The sequence below is a fragment of the Bubalus kerabau genome, unplaced genomic scaffold (genome assembly GCF_029407905.1).
Source record: "Bubalus kerabau isolate K-KA32 ecotype Philippines breed swamp buffalo unplaced genomic scaffold, PCC_UOA_SB_1v2 scaffold_39, whole genome shotgun sequence".
Classification (NCBI taxonomy): Eukaryota; Metazoa; Chordata; class Mammalia; order Artiodactyla; family Bovidae; genus Bubalus; species Bubalus kerabau.
The window spans coordinates 3,189,200-3,207,631 of NW_026577893.1; positions in this window are offsets into that span (position 1 = coordinate 3,189,200).

The window sequence follows — 18,432 nt, forward strand, 5'->3', positions numbered from 1 at the left end:
GGATGAGGCCAGTCTCACGAAGAAATTCGAGACGTAGCCTCGTGTTGGTGCCACATGCCGAAAGACCACGATTTCTCGGTCTTGCTCTTGATAAAAACCCGATGCCCGGACATCTCTTCTAAGGCAACCCTGTGGATGAAGGCACTACACGAGGGGGAACTGGCAACCCTGTTCATCGTCCGGAAAATCCCACAGGATCCACATACAGCTCCACAACTGGCCTGTCACCCCTTAAACAACGAGAGAGGCAAGCGGAGCTCCCTTCCTCAGACAAGACGAGGCCTGAGTATCCAATCCCAACTCTGCAGGCACGCTTCGATCTGATTCAGAAATGGAGAGGAAACCTGAGGTTCCTGCCTCAACCCGAGATGAGGCCCTCTTCCATTAAAACAAACCCAGTGGAGTCCCGAGAGGCCACTCCCATCTCCACAGTATCCCTGACTTCTCATAGGCATTCTGAGAAGCTCCTTGAGGCCACCGGCAAACGTCGAGGGAAATAAGGGTTTCCTGCCACAACCGAAGAAAGACCTCGAGAGTCCTTCTTCAACGCGTCTTGAGGTCAGATTCCCCTACCATGGCTCGAGAGCAATAACGCGCTCCCCCTCGCCACGCACATGGAGACCTGACTTCCCTGGCGCCACATGAGAGGCTCCCTGAGCTCCCTGTCGTACCTCGTGTGAAAACCCACACTGGCGCCGCAGCTCGAGAAAACACACAAGACCCCTCCGTCATCGCGAGATGAGGGCCATCTTTTCCTGCATGGCCTGGAGAGCAGTCCCAAGTCCTCTCTCCAAACTTCACAGGAGGCTTGACTCCCTTTAGGCCACAAAGTGGGCTACAAGAGGTGCCCGTCGCAAATCGAAAGGAGAGCGGAGTCCTTTGCTTCCCTTCGACACGAGGCCTGACTCCCTGGGTGAGTCTGGAATGCAAACCTGAGATCCCTGTGGCCCTTGGAGAGGAACATTAGGTCTTGGACACAAGCCTAGATGAGGTCTCCTTTGCCCTGCAGTGACTCGAGCGCAACCCCCAGCTCTCCCTCGCAACTCGAATGGATGATTGGACTTCCCTGGCCCAACACAAGAGGAAGCCTGAAATCCCCGTCATAACTCGAGAATCCCGCCGCAACTCGAGAAAAACCACGTGGCTCCCCCGTCATCGCAAGATGAGGCCCTTGGCCTCTACAGCGTATCAAGAGAAGTCCCACGTTACATCCTGAAGTACAAAACGGTACTTGGCACCCTTGATGCGACCCCCAAAGTTCCCTGACATACCGGTCTCACTCGAGGGAAACACCAAAGTTCATGGCACCACTTCCTGTGAGCCCCTTCACCCCTCCTGATCGCGACAGAAGGGTCGACTCCCATGCTTTGTCTGCAAGGGGTTCCCGACGTTCCCCGCGAACCTCCGGATGAGGCCGGTCTCATGAGGAAATTCAAAAAGTAGCCTCATGGTTGGTGCCACATGTTGAAAGATCCCGAATTCCCGGTCCACTCTAGATAAGAACCTGACGCCCAGACATCTCTTCGAAGGCAACCCTGTGGATGAAGGCACAACACGAAGGGACACTGACATCCCCATGCATCGTCTGGAAAAACCCGCAGATTCCACTCACAGCTCCAAATGTGGACTGTCACCTCGTGAACAACTCGAGAGGCAAGTGAAGTTGCATTCCTTCACAAAAGACGAGGCCTTACTCTCCTGTCCCAACTCTTCAGGGACCCTGCAATTGGAGTCAGAAATGGAGAGGAACCCTGAGGTTCCTGCCTCAACTAGAGAAGAGGCCCTCTTCCATTGAACCAAACTCAGTGGTGTCCCGAGAGGCCCCTCCCAACACCACAGTATCCCTGAATTCTCAGAGGCTCCCTGAGAAGCTACCTGAGGTCACTGGCACAAGTCGAGGGAACCCAGAGTTTCCTGAAGTAACCCGAGAAAGACTTGGAGAGTCCTTTTTCAACGTCTCTTGATGCCCGATTCCCCTACCATGACTCCAGAGCAAGGACGCGCTCCCCTCGCCACAAGCAGGAAAACTGACTTCCCTAGTACCACACAAGAGGCTCCCTGAGTACCCCATCGTACCTCGTGAGAAAACCCACAGTGGCGCCGCAGTTCGAGAAAAACCACAAGATGCCCCCATCAAGGAGAGATGGGGGCCTTCTTTTCCTGCCTGACCTGGAGAGCAATCCCTGGTCCTCTCTCCAAACTTCACAGGAGGATTGACTCCCTTTAGGCCACTCAGTTGGGTCCAAGAAATACCCGGTGCGACTCGAGAGGAGAGCGGAGTCCTTTGCTTCCCTCGAGACGAGGCCTGACTCGCCGGGTGAGTTTGGAATGCAACCCCGAGATCCCTGTTGCCCCTGGAGTGGAACATTATGTCCTAGACACAAGCCTAGATGAGGTCTATTTTGCCCTACAGTGATCGAGAGCAACCTCCATCTCTCCCTCACAATTTGAATGGAAGATTGGGCTTCCCACGGTCAACACATGAGGAAGTCTGAATTTCCCATCGTAATTCGAGAATTCAGCCTCAAGTCTTAAAAACCATGTGGTTCCCCCTTCATCGCAATATGAGGCCCTTGCCAGCTAGAGTCTCAAGAGAAGTCCCACGTTCCATCTTAAAGTTCGAAATGCTACTTGGCACCCTTGATGCGACCCCAAAGTTCCCCAACATACCGGTCTCACTCCAGGGGAACACCGAAATTCCCGGCGTCTCCAGGGAAGTCCCATGTTCTGTCCTTAAGTGCGAAACGGTACTTGACACCCTTGATGCGACCGCAAAAGTTCCCCGACACGCTGGGTTCCCTCGAGGGGAACACCAAGGGTCCCGGCACCACTTCATCTGAGCCCCTTTTCCCCTCCTGATCGCGACAGGAGAGTCAATTCCCCTGCTTTCTCTGGAAGGGGTTCCCGGCCTTCCCGGTGCACCTCAGGATGAGGCCGGTCTCAGGAGGAAATTCGAGACTAGCCATGTGTGAGGTGCCACGTACCGAACGACACCGATTTTGCGGTCCGCTCCTGATAAGAACCCGATGCCCGGACACCTCTTTGAAGGCAACCCTGTGAGTGAAGGCACAACACGAAGGGGCACTGACACCCCCGTGCATCATCCGGAAAAACCCGCAGGGTCTACACACAGCTCGACAAGGGGCCTGAGACTCCCGGAACAACTCGAGAGGCAACCAGAATTCCATTCCTCAGACAAGACGAGGCATGACTCTCCTGTCCCAACACTGCAGGCACGTGCAGTCGGAGTCAGAATCGGAGAGGAAGCCTGAGGTTCCTGCCTCCCCTCGAGATGAGGCCCTCTTCCATTGCGCCGAACCCAGCAGAGTCCCGAGAGGCCCTGCCAACTCCACAGCATTCCTCACCTCTCAGAGGCACCCTGGTAAATTCCCTATAGTCCCCTGCAGAAGTCGAGGGAAATGAGGGTTTCCCGCCGCCACGCGAGAAAGACCTCGAGAGTCCTTCTTCAACGCGTCTTGAGGCCCTAGTCACTTCCCATGACTCGAGAGTAATGACCAGCTCCTCCTCGCCATGCGCATGGAGACATGAGTTCCCTAGCGGCGCATGAGAGGCTCCCTGAGGTCCTCGTCGTGCCTCGTGAGAAAACCCCCACGGGCGCCGCAGCCTGAGGAAACCCATGAGATGCCCCCGTCATCGCGAGATGAGGGCCTTCTTTTCCTGCCTGACCTGGAGAGCAATCCCGAGTCCTCTCTCCAAACTGAAGAGGAGGCTCGACACCCTTGAGTCCACTCATTGGGCTCCAAGAGATCCGTGTCGCGACTTGAGAGGAAAGTGGAGTCCTCTGCTTCCCCTCGAGGCGAGGCCTGACTCCCCGGGGGAGTCTGGAATGGAAACCCGAGATCTCTGTCTTCCCTTGAGAGGAATATTAGGTCCTGGACACACGCCTCGATGAGGTCTCTTTGGCCCTGTAGTGACTCGAGCAGAACCCCCAGCTTTCCCTCCAAACTCCAGGGGAAGATTGGGCTTCCCAGGGCCAACCCAAGAGGAAACCTGAAATCCACGTCGTTTTCGAGAATCCAGACGCAACTCGAGAAAAACGACGTGGTTCCAACGTCTTCACAGGATGAGGCCCTTGCCCGCTACAGCGTCTCCAGGGAAGTCCCATGTTCCGTCCTGAAGTGGGAAACGGTACTTGGCTCCCTTGATGCGACCCCTAAAGTTCCCTGAAACGCCGGGTTCCCTCGAGTGGAACACCTAGAGTCCCGGCCCCACTTCATCTGAGCCCCATCTCCCCTCCTGATCGCGACAGGAGAGTCGATTCCCCTTCTTTGTGTGGAAGGTGTTCCCGGCCTTCCCGGCGCACCTCAGGATGATGCTGGTCTCACGAGGAAATTCGAGATGAGCCACGTGGGTGGTGCCACATGTCGAACGACCCCAATTTCCCGGTCCGCTCTTGAAATGAACCTGATGCCCGGACACCTGTTTGAAGGCAACCCAGTGGGGGAAGGCACCAAATGAAGGGGCAATGACACCCCCGTGCATCTTCTGGAAACACCCGCAGGTTCCACACACAGCTCGACAAGGGGCCTGAGACCCACTGAAAGACTCAAGAGGCAAGCAGAGTTCCATTACTCAGACAAGACGAGGCCTGACTCTCCTGTCCCAACCCTGCAGGGACCTGCGGTCGGAGTCAGAAATGGAGAGGAAGCCCGAGGTTCCTGCCTCCAATCGAGATGAGGCCCTCTTTCATTTCGTCAAACCTTGTGGAGTCCCGAGAGGCCCCTCTAACTCCTCAGTATCCCTCACCTCTCAGAGGCACCTGGGAAGTTCCCTAAGGTCCCCGGTAGAGGTCGAGGGAAACGAGTGTTTCCCGCCCCAACCCAAGAAAGACCTCGAGAGTCCTTCTTAAATGCGTCTTGAGGCCCTAGTCCCTCCCATGACTCCAGAGCAATGACGCGATCTGCCTGGCCACACGCATGGAGGCCTGACTTCTCTGGCGCCGCACGAGAGGCTCCCCGAGCTCCCCATCATATCTCGTGAGAAACCCCACACTGGCGCCGCAGCTCGAGAAAACCCATGAGACGCTCCCGTCATCACGAGAGGAGGGCCATCTTTAACTGAATGGTATGAAGATCAAGCGTGAACCTTCTGTCCAAGCTACACAGGACGCTTGATTCCCTTTAGGCCACTCATTGGGCTCCAAGAGTTACACGTCGCGACTCGAGAGGATAGTGGAGTCCTTTGCTTCCACTCGAGACGAGGCGTGACCCACCGTGTGAGACTGGAATGCAACCCGGATATACCTGTTGCCCCTGGAGAGGAACACTACGTCCTGGACCCAAGCCTAGATGAGGACTCTTTGCCCTGAAGTGACTCGAGAGCAACCCACAGCTCTCTCTGACAAGTTGAATGGAAGATTGGACTTCCTGGGCCAACAAAAGAGGAAGCCTGAATTCCCCATCGTAACTCGAGAATCCCGCCTCAACTCGAGAAAAACCACGTGTTTCCCTCGTCATCGCAACATGAGGCACTTGACCGCTACAGCATCTCCAGAGAATTCCCACGTTCCGTCTTGAAGTGCGAATCTGTACTTGGCACCCTTGATGCGACCTCAAAAGTGCCGTGAAATACCGGTCTCACTCGAGGGGACCACCGAGGTTCCCGGCACCACTTCATCTGAGCCCCTTCTCCCCTTCTGATCGCGACCGGTGTGTCGATTCCCCTGCTTTGTCTGCAAGGGTTCCCTACCTTCCCGGCGAACCTCAGGATGAGGCCGGTCTCCCGAGGAAATTCGAGACGTAGCCTCGTGGGTGGTACCACATGCTGAAAGACCCCAATTTTCTGGTACGCTCTTGAAAAGAACCCGATGCCCGGAAACCTCTTTGAAGGCAACCCTGTGGATGAAGGCACAACACGAAGGGGCACTGACACCCCTGTGCATCGTCCGGAAAAACCCGCAGGTTCCACACACAGCTTAACAAGTGGCCTGTCACTCCGTGAACAACTCGAAAGGCAAGCGGAGATCCATTCCTCCACGGAAGACGAGGCGTGACTCTCTTGTCCGTACTCGGCAGGTACTCTGCGACCCGAGTCAGAAATGGAGAGGACCCCTGACGTTCCTGCCTCCATTCGAGATGAGGCCCTCTTCGATTGCACCAAACCCAGTTGAGTAACGAAAGGCCCCTCCCAAATCCACAGTGTCCCTGACTTCTCAGAGGCACCCTGAGAAGTGCCTGAGGTCACTGACACAAGTCGAGGGAACCCAGGGTTCCCTGCCGCAACCCAAGAAAGACCTCAAGAGTCCTTCTTCAATGCGTCTTGAGGCCCGATTCGCCTACTATGACTCGAGAGCAATCACGCACTCCCCTTCACCACACGCACGGAGACCTGACGTCCCTAGCACCACACGAGAGGCTCTCTGAGCTCCCCGTCATACCTCGTGAGAAATCTGATACTGGCGCCGCAGCTGGAGAAAACCCACGAGACGCCCCCGTCATCGCGAGATGAGGGCCTTTTTTCCTGCATGGCCAGGAAAACAATCCCGAGTCATCTCTCCAAACTCCATAGGAGGCTTCACTCCCTTTACGCCACGCAGTGGGCTCCAAGAGATACCCGTCGCGACTCGACAGGAGAGCGGAGTCCTTTTTTTCCCCTCAAGACGAGGCCTGACTCTCCGGGTGAGTCGAGAATGCAACCCTGAGATCCCTGTCGGCCCAGTAGTGGAACACTAGGTCCTGGACACAAGCGTAGATGAGGTCTATTTTGCCCTGCAGTGACTGGAGAGCAATCCCCAGTTCTAACTTGCAACTCGAATGGAATACTGGATTTTCCTGATGCCACACAAGAGGCTCCCTGAAATCCCTGTGGTACTTCATGAGACACCCCACACTGGCGCCGCAGCTCGAGAAAACCCACGAGACGCCACCGTCATCTCGAGATGAGGGCCTTCTTTTCCTGCATGGCCTGGAGTCCAATCCCGAGTCCTCTCTCCAAACTCCACAGGAGGCTTGACTCCCTTTAGTACACACATTGGGCTCCAAGAGATACCCATCGCGATTCGAGACGAGAGCGGAATTCTTTGCTTACCCTCGAGGTGAGAACTGACTCCCCGGATGAGTCTGGAATGCAAACCCGAGATCCCTGTCGCCCCTGGAGAGCAACTTTAGATCCTGGACACAAGCCTAGATTAGGTCTCTTTTGCCCTGCAGTGACTCTAGCGCAATCCCCAGCTCCCCCTCGCAACCCGAATGGAAGGTTGGATTTCAAGGCCAACAAGAGGAAGCCTAAATTCCCGGTCATAACTCGAGAATCCCGTCGCAACTCGAGCAAAACCACGTGGTTCTCCCGTCATCGCAAGATGAGGCCCTTGCCCGCTACAGCGTTTCAAAAGATGTCCCAGGTTCCGTCTTGAAATGCGAAACGGTACTTGGCACCCTTGATGCGACCCCAAAAGTCCCCCAACACGCCGGTCTCACTCAAGGGGAACACCGAGGTTCCCGGCACCACTTCATTTAAGCCCCTTCTCCCCTCCTGATCGTGACCGGTGGGTCGATTCCCCTACTTTGTCTGCAAGGGGGCCCGACCTTCCCTGCACAACTCAGGATGAGGCCGGTCTCATGGGGAAATTCGATACGTAGCTTTGTGGGTGGTGCCACTTGCTGAAAGACTCCAATTTCCCGGTCCGCTCTTGATAAGAATCCGATGCTCGGACACCTCTTGGAAGGCAGCCTTGAGTATGAAGGTACAACACGAAGGGGCACTAACACACCTGTGCATCATCCGGAAAAACGGGCAGGTTACACACACAGCTCGACAAGTGGCCTGTCACCTCGAGAACAACTCGAGAGGCAAGAAGAGTCCCATCCTCCAGAAAAGACGAGGCCTGACTCTCCTGTACCAACATGCAGGGACCTTGCGATCTGAGTCAGAAATGGAGAGGAACACTGAGGTTCCTGCTTCAACTCGAGATGAGTCCCTCTTACATTCCACCAAATGCAGAGGAGTCTCGAGAGGCCCCTCCAAACTGCACAGTATCCCTGACTTCTCAGAGGCACTCTGAGAAGCTCCCTGAGGTCGCAGGCACAAGTCAAGGGAACCCTGGGTTTTATGCAGTGACCCGAGAAAGACCTCGAGAGTCCTTCTTCAACCCGTCTTGAGGCCCGATTACCGTACCATGACTCGAGAGCAATGACGAACTCCCCCTAGCCATCTCATGGGGACCTGACTTCCCTGGCGCCACACGAGAGGCTCCCTGAGCTCCCTCTCGTACCTCGTCAGAAACCCGGCACTAGCGCGGCAGTCTAGAAAACCCACAAGACGCCGCCGTCATCGCGAGATGAGGGCCTTCTTTTCCTGCATGGCCTGGAGAGGAATCCCGAGTCCTCTATCCAAACAGCACAGGAGGCTTGACTCCCTTTAGGGCACACAGTGGGCTCCAAGAGATACCCATCGCGACTCAAAAGGAAAGCGGAGTTCTTTGCTTCCCCTCGAGACGAGGCCTGATTCCCCAGGTGAGTCTGGTATGCAAGCCCGAGATCCCTGTCGCCCCTAGGGATGAACATTAAGTCCTGGACACAAGCCTAGATGAGGTCTATTTTGCCCTACAGTGACTCGAGGGCAATCCCCAGCTCTCCCTTGAAACTCGAATGGAAGATAGGACTTCCCTGGGCCAACACATGAGGAAGACTGTATTCCCCGTCGAAACTCGAGAATCCCGCCACAACTCGAGAAACGCTACTTGGTTCCCCTGTCATCGCAAGATGAGGCCCTTGCCCCCTACAGCGTCTCAAGAGAAGTCCCACGTTCCGTCTTGAATTGCGAAACGGTATTGGCACCCTTGATGCGACCTCAAAAGTTCCTCGACACACTGGTCTGACTCGAAGAGAACACCGAGATTCCTGGCACCACTACATCTGGGCCCCTTCTCCCCTCCTGATCGCGACAGGAGGGTCGATTCCCCTGTTTTGTCTTGAAGGGGTTCCCGCCTTTCCCGGTGCATCCCAGGATGAGGCCGGTCTCACCAGGATATTCGAGACATAGCCTCGTGGATGGTGACACATGCCGAAAGACCCCGATTTCCCGGTTCGCTCTTGATAAGATCCCAATGCCCGGACACCTCTTTGGAGATAACCCTTTTGATGAAGGCACAACACGAAGGGGCACTGACACCCCTGGGTATCGTCCGGAGAAACCCGCAGGTACCACACACAGCTCGAGAAGTGACCTGTCACCCCGTGAACAACTGGAGAGGCAAGCAGAGTTCCATTCCTCCACACAAGACGAGGCCTGACTCTCCTGTTCGAACTCTGCAGCGAAACTGCGATCCGAGTCAGATCTGGCCCAGGGGAAGTCAGGAGAGGAAACATGAGTTTCCTGCCTCCAGTCGAGATGAGGCCCTCTTCCATTGCACCGAACCCAGTGGAGTCCCGAGAGGCCCCTCCCAACTGCACAGTATCCCTGACTTCTCAGAGGCACCCTTAGACCTTCCTGAGATCACCGGCACAAGTCGAGGGAACCAAGGGCTTCCTGCCCCAACCCGTAAAAGACCTCGAGAGTCCTTCTTCAACGCGTCTTGAGGTGCGATTCCCCTACCATGACTCGAGAGCAATGACGCGCTCCCCCTAGCCACGCGCATAGAAACCTGACTTCCCTGGCGCCACAGGAGAGGCTCCCTGAGCTCCCCATTATACCTCGTGAGCAACACCACACTGGAGCCGCAGCTCGAGAATACCCACGAGAAGCCCCAGTCCTCACGAGATGAGGGCCTTCTTTTGCTGTATGGCCTGGAGAGCAATCCTGAGTCCTCTCTCCAAACTCCACAGGAGGCTTGACTCATTTTAGGCCACACAGTGAGCTCCAAGATATACCCGTCGCGACTTGACAGGAGAGCGGTGTCCTTGGCTTCCCCTCGAGACGAGGCCTGATTCCCCAGGTGAGTCGAGAATGCAATGCCGAGATCGCTGTCACCCCAGCAGAGGAACATTAGGTCCTGGACACAAGCCTAGATGAGGTCTATTTGGCCCTGCAGTGTCTCGAGAGCAATCCCCAGTTCTAACTCGCAATTCGAATGAAAACTGGACTTCCCTGGGCCAGTTGAACAGGAAGCCTGAATTCCCCGTCGTAACTCGAGAATCCCGCCCCAACTCAAGAAAAACCACATGGTTCCCCCGTCATCGAAAGATGAGGCCCTTGCCCGCTACAGCGTCTCAAGAGAAGTCCCACGTTCCGTATTGAAGAGCGAAAAGTTACTTGGAACCCTTGATGCGACCCCAAAAGTTCCCCGACATACCATTCTCACTTGAGGAGAACACCGAGGTTCCCGGCACCACTTCATCTGAGACTCTTCTCCCCTCTTGATCGCGACAGGAGGTTCGATTCCCCTGCTTTGTCTGGAAGACATTCCCGACCTTCCTGGCGCACATCAAGATGAGGCCAGTCTCACGAGGAAATTTGAGACATAGCCTCGTGGGTGGTGCGGCATGCCAAAAGACCCCAATTCCCTGGTCCGCTCTTGATAAGAACCCGATGGCAGAACCCAACTCGAAGGCAATCCTGTGGATCAAGGCACAACACGAAGGGGCAGTGACACCCCAGTGCATCGTCCAGAAAAACCCGCAAGTTCCACATACAAATCGACAAGTGGCCTGTCACCCCATGAACAACGCGAGAGTCAAGCGGAGTTCCATTCCTCCACACAAGACGAGGCCTGACTCTCCTGTCCCAACTCTGCAGGGACTCTGCGATCCGAGTCAGATCCGGCGCATTCGAAGCCAGGAGAGGAACCCTGAGGTTCCTGCCTCAACTTGTCATGAGGCCCTCTTCCATTGCACCAAACCCAGTGGAGTTCCGAGAGGCCCCTCCCAACTCCACAGTGACCCTGACTTCTCAGAGGCACGCTGAGAAGCTTCCTGAGGTCACTGGCACAAGTCGATGGAACCCAGGGTTTCCTTCTGCAACCCAGGAAAGACCTCGAGAGTCCTTCTTTAACACGTCTTCAGGCCCAATTCCCCTACCATGACTCGAGAACAATGACGGGCTCCCTCTCACCACGTGCATAGAGACCTGACTGCCCTGGCACCACGTGCGAGACTCACTGAGCTCCCAGTCTTATTTCGTGAGAAACCCCACACTAGCGCCACAGCTCGAGAAAACCTACGAGACGCCCCAGTCATTGGGAGATGAGGGCCTTCATTTCATGCATTCCCTGGAGAGCAATCCCGTGTCTTCCCTCCAAACACCAGAGGAGGTTTGACTCCCTTTAAGCCACTCAGTGGGCTCCAAGACATACCCGTCCGACTCGAGAGGAGAGCAGAGTCCTTTGCTTCCCCTCGAGACGAGGCCTGACTCCAAGGTGAGTCTGGAATGCAACCCCGAGATTTCTGTCGAGCCTTGACATGAACATTAGGTCCTGCACACAAGCCTTGGTGGGGTCTCTCTTGCCTTCAGTGACTAGAGCGCACCTCCAGCTCTTCCTCGAATCTCCAATGGAAGATAAGACTTTTGTGGGCCAACACAAGAGGAAGCATGAATTCCCTGTGGTAACTCAAATATCCCACCGCAACTCGAGAAAAACCAAGTGGTTCCTCAGTCATTCCAAGATGAGGCCCATGCCCGCTGGAGCACCCCAAGAGAAGTCCAACGTTCCATTTTGAAGAGCGAAACGGTACTTGGAACGCTTTATGCGACCCCAAAAGTTACCCGACATACCTGTCTCACTTGAGGGAAACCCCGAGGTTCCCAGCAGCACTTCATCTGAGCCACTTCTCCCCTCCTGATCGCCACAGGAGGGTCAAATCCTCTGCTTTGTCTGGAAGGGTTTCATGACCTTCGCGGCACACCTCAGGATGAGGCCGGTTTCATGAGGAAATTCGAGACTAGCCACGTGGGTGGTGCCAAATGCTGAACGACCCCGATTTATCAGTCCGCTCTTCATAAGAACACGATGCCCGGACACCTCTTCGAAGGCAACCCTGTGGATGAAGACACAAAACGAAGGGTCACTGACACCCCCGTGCATCGTCTGGAAAAACATGCAGATTCCACACACAGTTTGACAAGGGGCCTGAAATCCCATGAACAACTCGAGAGGCAAGCGGAGTTCCATTCCTCAGAAAAGACGTAGCCTGACTCTCCTGTCCCAACTCTGCAGGGACCCTGATGTTGGAGTCCGAAACAGAGAGGAAGTCTGAGGTTCCTGCCTCCCCTCGAGATGAGCCCCTCTTCCATTGCGACAAACCCAGCGGAGTCCCGAGAGGCACCGCCAACTCCACAGTATCCCTCAACTCTCAGAGACACCCTGGGAAGTTCCCTAAGGTCCCCGGTAGAAGACGAGGGAAACGACTTTTTCCCGCCACAACCCGAGAAAGACCTCGAGAGACCCTCTTCAACGCGCCTTGAGGCCCTAGTCCCCTCCCATTACTCGAGAGCCACAACACGCTCCTCCTCGCTACGTGCAGGGAGACCTGACTTCCCTGGCGCCGCACGAGAGGCTCCCTGAGATCCTCGCCGTGCCTCGCGAGAAAACCCCCACGGGTGCCACAGCTCGAGGAAACCCCTGAGACGCCCCCGTCCTCGCGAGGTGAAGGGCCTTCTTTTCCTGCATGGCCTGGAGAACAATCCCGAGCCCTCTCTCCAAAATGAAGAGGAGGCTTGACTCCATTGACGCCACTAGGGGGCTCCAAGAGATCCGCGTCGCGACTCGGGAGGACAGCGGAGTCCTTTGCTTCCCCTCGAGACGAGGCCTGACACCCAGGGGGATCCTGGAATGCAACCCCGAGATCCCTGCCTTCCCTGGAGAGGAACATTAGGTCCTGGACACAAGCCTAGATGAGGTCTCTTCGGCCCTGCAGTGACTAGAGCGCAACCCCCAGCTTTCCCTCACCAATCGAATGGAAGACTGGGCTTCCCAGGGCCAACAGAGGAGGAAGCCTGTAATCCCCATCGTCACTTGAGAATCCCGACGCAACTCGAGAAAAACACGTGGTTCCAACGTCTTCGCAAGATGAGGCCCTTGCCCACTACAGCATCTCAAGGGAAGTCCCATGTTCCACCCTGAAGTGCGAAACAGTACCTGACACCCTTCGTGCGACCCCCAAAAGCTCCCCGACACGCCGGGTACCTTCGAGGGAACACCGAGTGTCCCGGCACAGCTTCATCTGAGCCCGTTCTCCCCTCCTGATCACGACAGGAGAGTCGATTCCCCTGCGTGGTTCAGAAGGGGTTACCGGCCTTACCGGTGCACCTCAGGATGAGGCCGGTCTCACAGGGAAATTCGAGATGAGCCACGTGGGTGGTGCCACATGCCAAATGCCCCCGATTCCCCGGGCCGCTTTTGAGAAGGACCCGACGCCCGGTCCCCTCTTCAAAGGCAACCCTGTGGGTGAAGGCACAACACGAAGGGGCACTGACACCCCCGTGCATCATTCGGAAAGACCCGCGGGTTCCACACACAGCTCGACGAGGGGCCTGAAAACCCCTGACAACTCGAGAGGCAAGCGGGGTTCCCTTCCTCAGACAAGACGAGGCATGACTCCCCTGTCCCAACTCTGCAGGGACCCTGTGGTCGGAGCCGAAACGGAGAGGAAGCCTGAGGTTCCTGCCTCCCCTCGAGGTGAGGCCCTCTTCCGTTGCGCCAGACCCAGCGGAGTCCCGAGAGGCCCCGCCAACTCCACAGGATCCCTCGCCTCTCAGAGGCACCCTGGAAAGTTCCCTAAGATCCCCGGCAGAAGGCGAGGGAAACGAGGGTTTCCCGCCGCCACCCTAGAAAGACCTCGAGAGTCCTTCTTCAATGCGTCTCGAGGCCCTAGTCCCCTCCCGTGACTCGAGAGCCATGACGCACTCCCCCTCGCCACGCGCATGGAGACCTGACTTCCCTGGCGCCGCACGAGAGGCTCCCTGAGATCCTCGTCGTGCCTCGGGAGAAAACCCCCACGGGCGCCACAGCTCGAGGAAACACCTGAGACGCCCCCGTCCTGGCGAGCTGAGGGCCTTCTATTCCTGCATGGCCTGGAGAGCAATCCCGTGTCCTCTCTCCAAACTGAAGAGGAGGCTGGACTCCCTTGAGGCCACTCAGTGGGCTCCAAGAGATCCGCGTCGCCACTCGAGAGGAGAGCGGAGTCCTTGGCTTCCCCTCGAGACGAGGCCTGACTCCCCGAGGGAGCCTGAAATGCAACCCCGAGATCCCTGCCTTCCCTGGAGAGGAATATTAGTTCCCGGACACACGCCTTGATGAGGTCTATTTGGCCCTGCAGTGACTCGAGCGCTACCCCCAGATTTCCCTCGCTACTTGAATGGGAGATGGGGCTTCCCAAGGCCAACCCAAGAGGAAGCCTGAAATCCTCGTCGAAACTCGAGAATCCTGCCGCAACTCGAGAAAAACCACGTGGTTTCAACGTCTTCGCAAGATGAGGCCCTTGCCCGGTACGGCGTCTCAAGGGAAGTCCCATGTTCCGTCGTGAAGTGAGACACGGTACCTGACACCCTTCATGCGACATCCAAAAGTTCCCCGACATGCCAGGTTCCCTTGAGGGAACACCGAGAGTCCCGGCACCACTTCCTCTGAGCTCCTACTCCTCTCCTGTTCGCGACAGGAGAGTTGATTCCCCTGAGTGGTCTGAAAGGGGTTCCCGGCCTGCACGACGCCCCTCAGGATGAGGCCAGCCTCGCGAGGAAATTCGAGACAAGCCCCGTGGCTGGTGCCCCATGTTGAACGACCCTGATTTCCAGGTCCGCAGTTGAGGAGAACCCGATGCCCGGACACCTCTTCGAAGCCCACTCTGTGAGTGAAGGAGCAACACGAAGGGGCACTGACACTCCCGTGCATCTTCCGGAAACACCCGCGGTTTCCACACACAGCTCCACGAGGGGACTGAGACTCCCTGAGCAACTCGAGAGGCAAGCGGAGTTCCCTTCCTCAGACAAGATGAGGCCTGACTCTCCTGCCCCAACGCTGCAGGGACACTGCTGTCGGAGTACGAAACGGAGAGGAAGCCTGAGGTCCTGTCTCCCCTCGAGATGAGGCCCTCTTCGATTGCGCCAAACCCAGAGGAGTCCCGAGATGGCCCACCAACTCCACAGCATCCCTAACCTCTAAGAGGAACCCTGGGAAGTTCCCTCAGGTCACCGGGAGAAGTCGAGGGAAACGAGGGTTTCCCGCCGCAAGCCGAGAAAGACCTCGAGAGTCCTTCTTCTACAAGCCTTGATGCCCTAGTCCCCTCCCAGGACTCGAGAACAATGACGCTCTCCCCTACGCCACTCTCACGGAGACCTGACTTCCCTGGCGCAGCACGAGAGGCTCCCTGAGAACCTCGTCGTGCCTCGTGAGAAAAGCCCCACGGAGGCCGCAGCTCGAGGAAACCCCTGAGAAGCCCCCGTCCTCGCGAGGTGAGGGCCTTCTTTTCCTGCATTTCCTGGAGAGCAATCCCAAGTCCTCTCTCCAAACTGAAGATTAGGCTTGACTCCCTTGAGGCCACTCAGAGGGCTCCAAGAGATCCGCGTCGTGGCTCAAGAGAAGAGCGGAGTCCTTTGCTTCCCCTCGAGGCGAGGCCTGACTCCACGGGGGACTCTGGAGTGCAACCCCGGGATCCCTGTCTTCCCTTGAGAGTACTACCAGGTCCTGGACACACGCCTAGATGAGGTCTCTTGGGCCCTGCAGTGACTCGAGCGCAACCCCCAGCTTTCCCTCGCAACTAGAATAGAAGATGGGGCTTCCCAGGGCCAACTCAAGAGGAAGCCTGAAATCCCCGTCGTAACTCGAGAATCCCGCCGCAACTCGAGAAAAACCACGTGGTCCCAACGTCTTCGCAAGATGGGGCCCTTGCCCGCTACGGCGTCTCAAGGGAAGTCTCACGTTCCGTCCTGAGTTGCGAAACGGTACCTGACACCCTTCATGCGACCTCCAAAATTTCCTAGACACGCCGGGTTCCCTCGAGGGGAACACCGAGGGTCCTGGCACCCCTTCATCTGAGCCCCTTCTCCCCTCCTCATCACGACAGGAGAGTCGATTCCCTGCGTATTCTGGAAGGGGTTCCCGGCTTTCCCGGCACACCTCAGGATGAGGCCGGCCTCCCGAGGAAATTCGAGATGAGCCCCGTGGGTTGTGCCACATGCCAAACGACCCCGATTTCCCAGTCCGCTCTGGATAAGAACCCGATGCCCGGACACCTCTTCGAAGGCAACCCTGTGGGTGAAGTTACCATTCGAAGGGGCACTGACACCCCCGTGCGTCGTCCGGAAAAACCCACGGTTTCCACACACAGCTCGACGAGGTGCGTGAGACACCCTGAGCAATTCGAGAGGCAAGCGGAGTTCCCTTCCTCAGACAAGACGAGGCCTGACTCTCCTGTCCCAACTCTGCAGGGACCCTGTGGTTGGAGTCCGAAAAGGAGAGGAAGCCTAAGTTTCCTGTCTCCCCTCGAGATGAGGCCCTCTTCCATTGCGCCAAGCCCAGCGGAGTCCCGAGAGGCCCCGCCAACTCCACAGCATCCCTCACCTATCAGAGGCACCATGGGAAGTTCCCTCAGGTCCCCGGCAGAAGTCGAGGGTAACGAGGCTTTCCCGCCGCAACCCCAGAAAGACCTCGAGTGTCCTTCTTCAATGCGTCTGGAGGCCCTAGTCCTCTCCCATGACTGGAGAGCCATGACGCGCTCCCCCTCGCCACGCGCACAGAGACCTGACTTCCCTGGCACCGCATGAGAGGCTCCCTGAGATCCTCGTCTTGCCTCGGGAGAAAACCCCACGGGCGCCGCAGCTCGAGGAAACCCCTGAGAAGCCCCCATCCTCGCGAGGTGAGGGCCTTCTTTTCCTGCCTGACCCAGAGCACAATCCCGAGTCCTCTCTCCAAACTGAAGAGAAGGCCTGACTCCCTTGAGGCCACTCAGTGGGCTCCAAGAGATATGCGTCGCGACTTGAGAGGAGAGCGGCATCCTTGGCTTGCCCTCGAGGCCTGACTCCCCGGGGGAGTCTGGAACGCCACCCTGAGATCCCTGTCTTCCCTTGAGAGGAACGTTAAGTCCCGGACACAGGCCTAGATGAGGTCTCTTTGGCCCTGCAGTGACTCGAGTTCAACCCTCAGCTTTCCCTCGCAACTCGAATGGAAGATTAGGCTTCCCGGGGCCAACACAAGAGGAAGCCTGAAATCCCCGTCGTAACTCTAGAATCCCGCCGCAACTCGAGAAAATCCACATGGTCCCAACGTCTTCGCAAGATGAGGCCCTTGCCCGCTACGGCGTCTCAAGGGAAGTCCCAGGTTCTGTCCTGAAGTGCGAAACGGTACCTGACTCCTTTCATGCAACCCCCAAAAGTCCCCCACACACCGGTTTCCCTCGAGGGTAACACCGAGGGTTCCGTCCCCACTTCATCTGAGCCCCTTCTCCCCTCCTGATGGCGACAGGAGAGTCGATCCCCCTGCGTTGTCTGGAAGGGTCCCCGGCGTTCCCAGCACACCTCAGGATGAAGCCGGCCTCACTAGGAAATTTGAGACTAGCCCCGTGGGTGGTCCCACATGCTGAAAGACCCCGATTTCCCTGTCCGCTCTTGAAAAGAACCCGAGGCCCGGACACCTCTTCGAAGGCAACCCAGTGGGTGAAGGCACAACACGAAGGGGCACTGTCACCGTCGTGCATTTCCGGAAACACCCGCAGGTTCCACACACAGCTCAACAAGGGGCCTGAGACCCTCTGAGCACCTCGAGAGGCAAGCGGAGTTCCCTTCCTCAGACAAGACGATTCCTGACTCTCCTGTCCCAACTCTGCAGGGACCCTGCGGTCGGAGTCCGAAACGGAGAGGAAGCCTGAGGTTCCTGCCTTCCCTGGAGATGAGGCCCTCTTCCATTGCGCCAAACCCAGGGGAGTCCTGAGAGGCCCCGCCAACTCCACAGCATCCCTCATCTGTCAGAAGCACACTGGGAAGTTCCCTAAGGTCACCGGTAAACTTTTATTGCACAAGGTCCCCATGAAAAGGCCCACGCAGCAGGACAGCCACAGATTCTGTCTGCCATTAAAGGGCAGTAAGGTGCCCTCCCCCCTTCTTTGCTGCCTCGGCGGCCACCAGGGTGCAATTCGCGTACCCTTCCCTTTCCCATCCTAGCAGGTGCTCCAGGGCCCGCTGGCCTACAAAGTGCCAGAAGCAGGGCTGGGCCAGCCGGCCAGAATTCAGGGTTCTGTCCTTTGGACTTCCAGCGGACACTAGGCTGCTTGGGAAAACCACGCAGACTCTGAGGTTTTTCAGCAGAGGGGTGGAGCGGTAAAGGCCTTGACCCCAAAGACGAGGCATTTCTGCGACCGTCAGGTTGGGGAGCTCTGAGACTGTGCCAACACAGGGCGGAATACATGGTTCCCTGCTCCACGCAGTCCCCGTTCCCTTACCTGTGTTCCGCACCCCTCCGCTGTGGCCAATGGATGCCGATCCTTGGGGATCCAGGAGTTCACGAAATGGGCATTCCCAGCCGCAATGGCGACCCCCAACAGCACATCT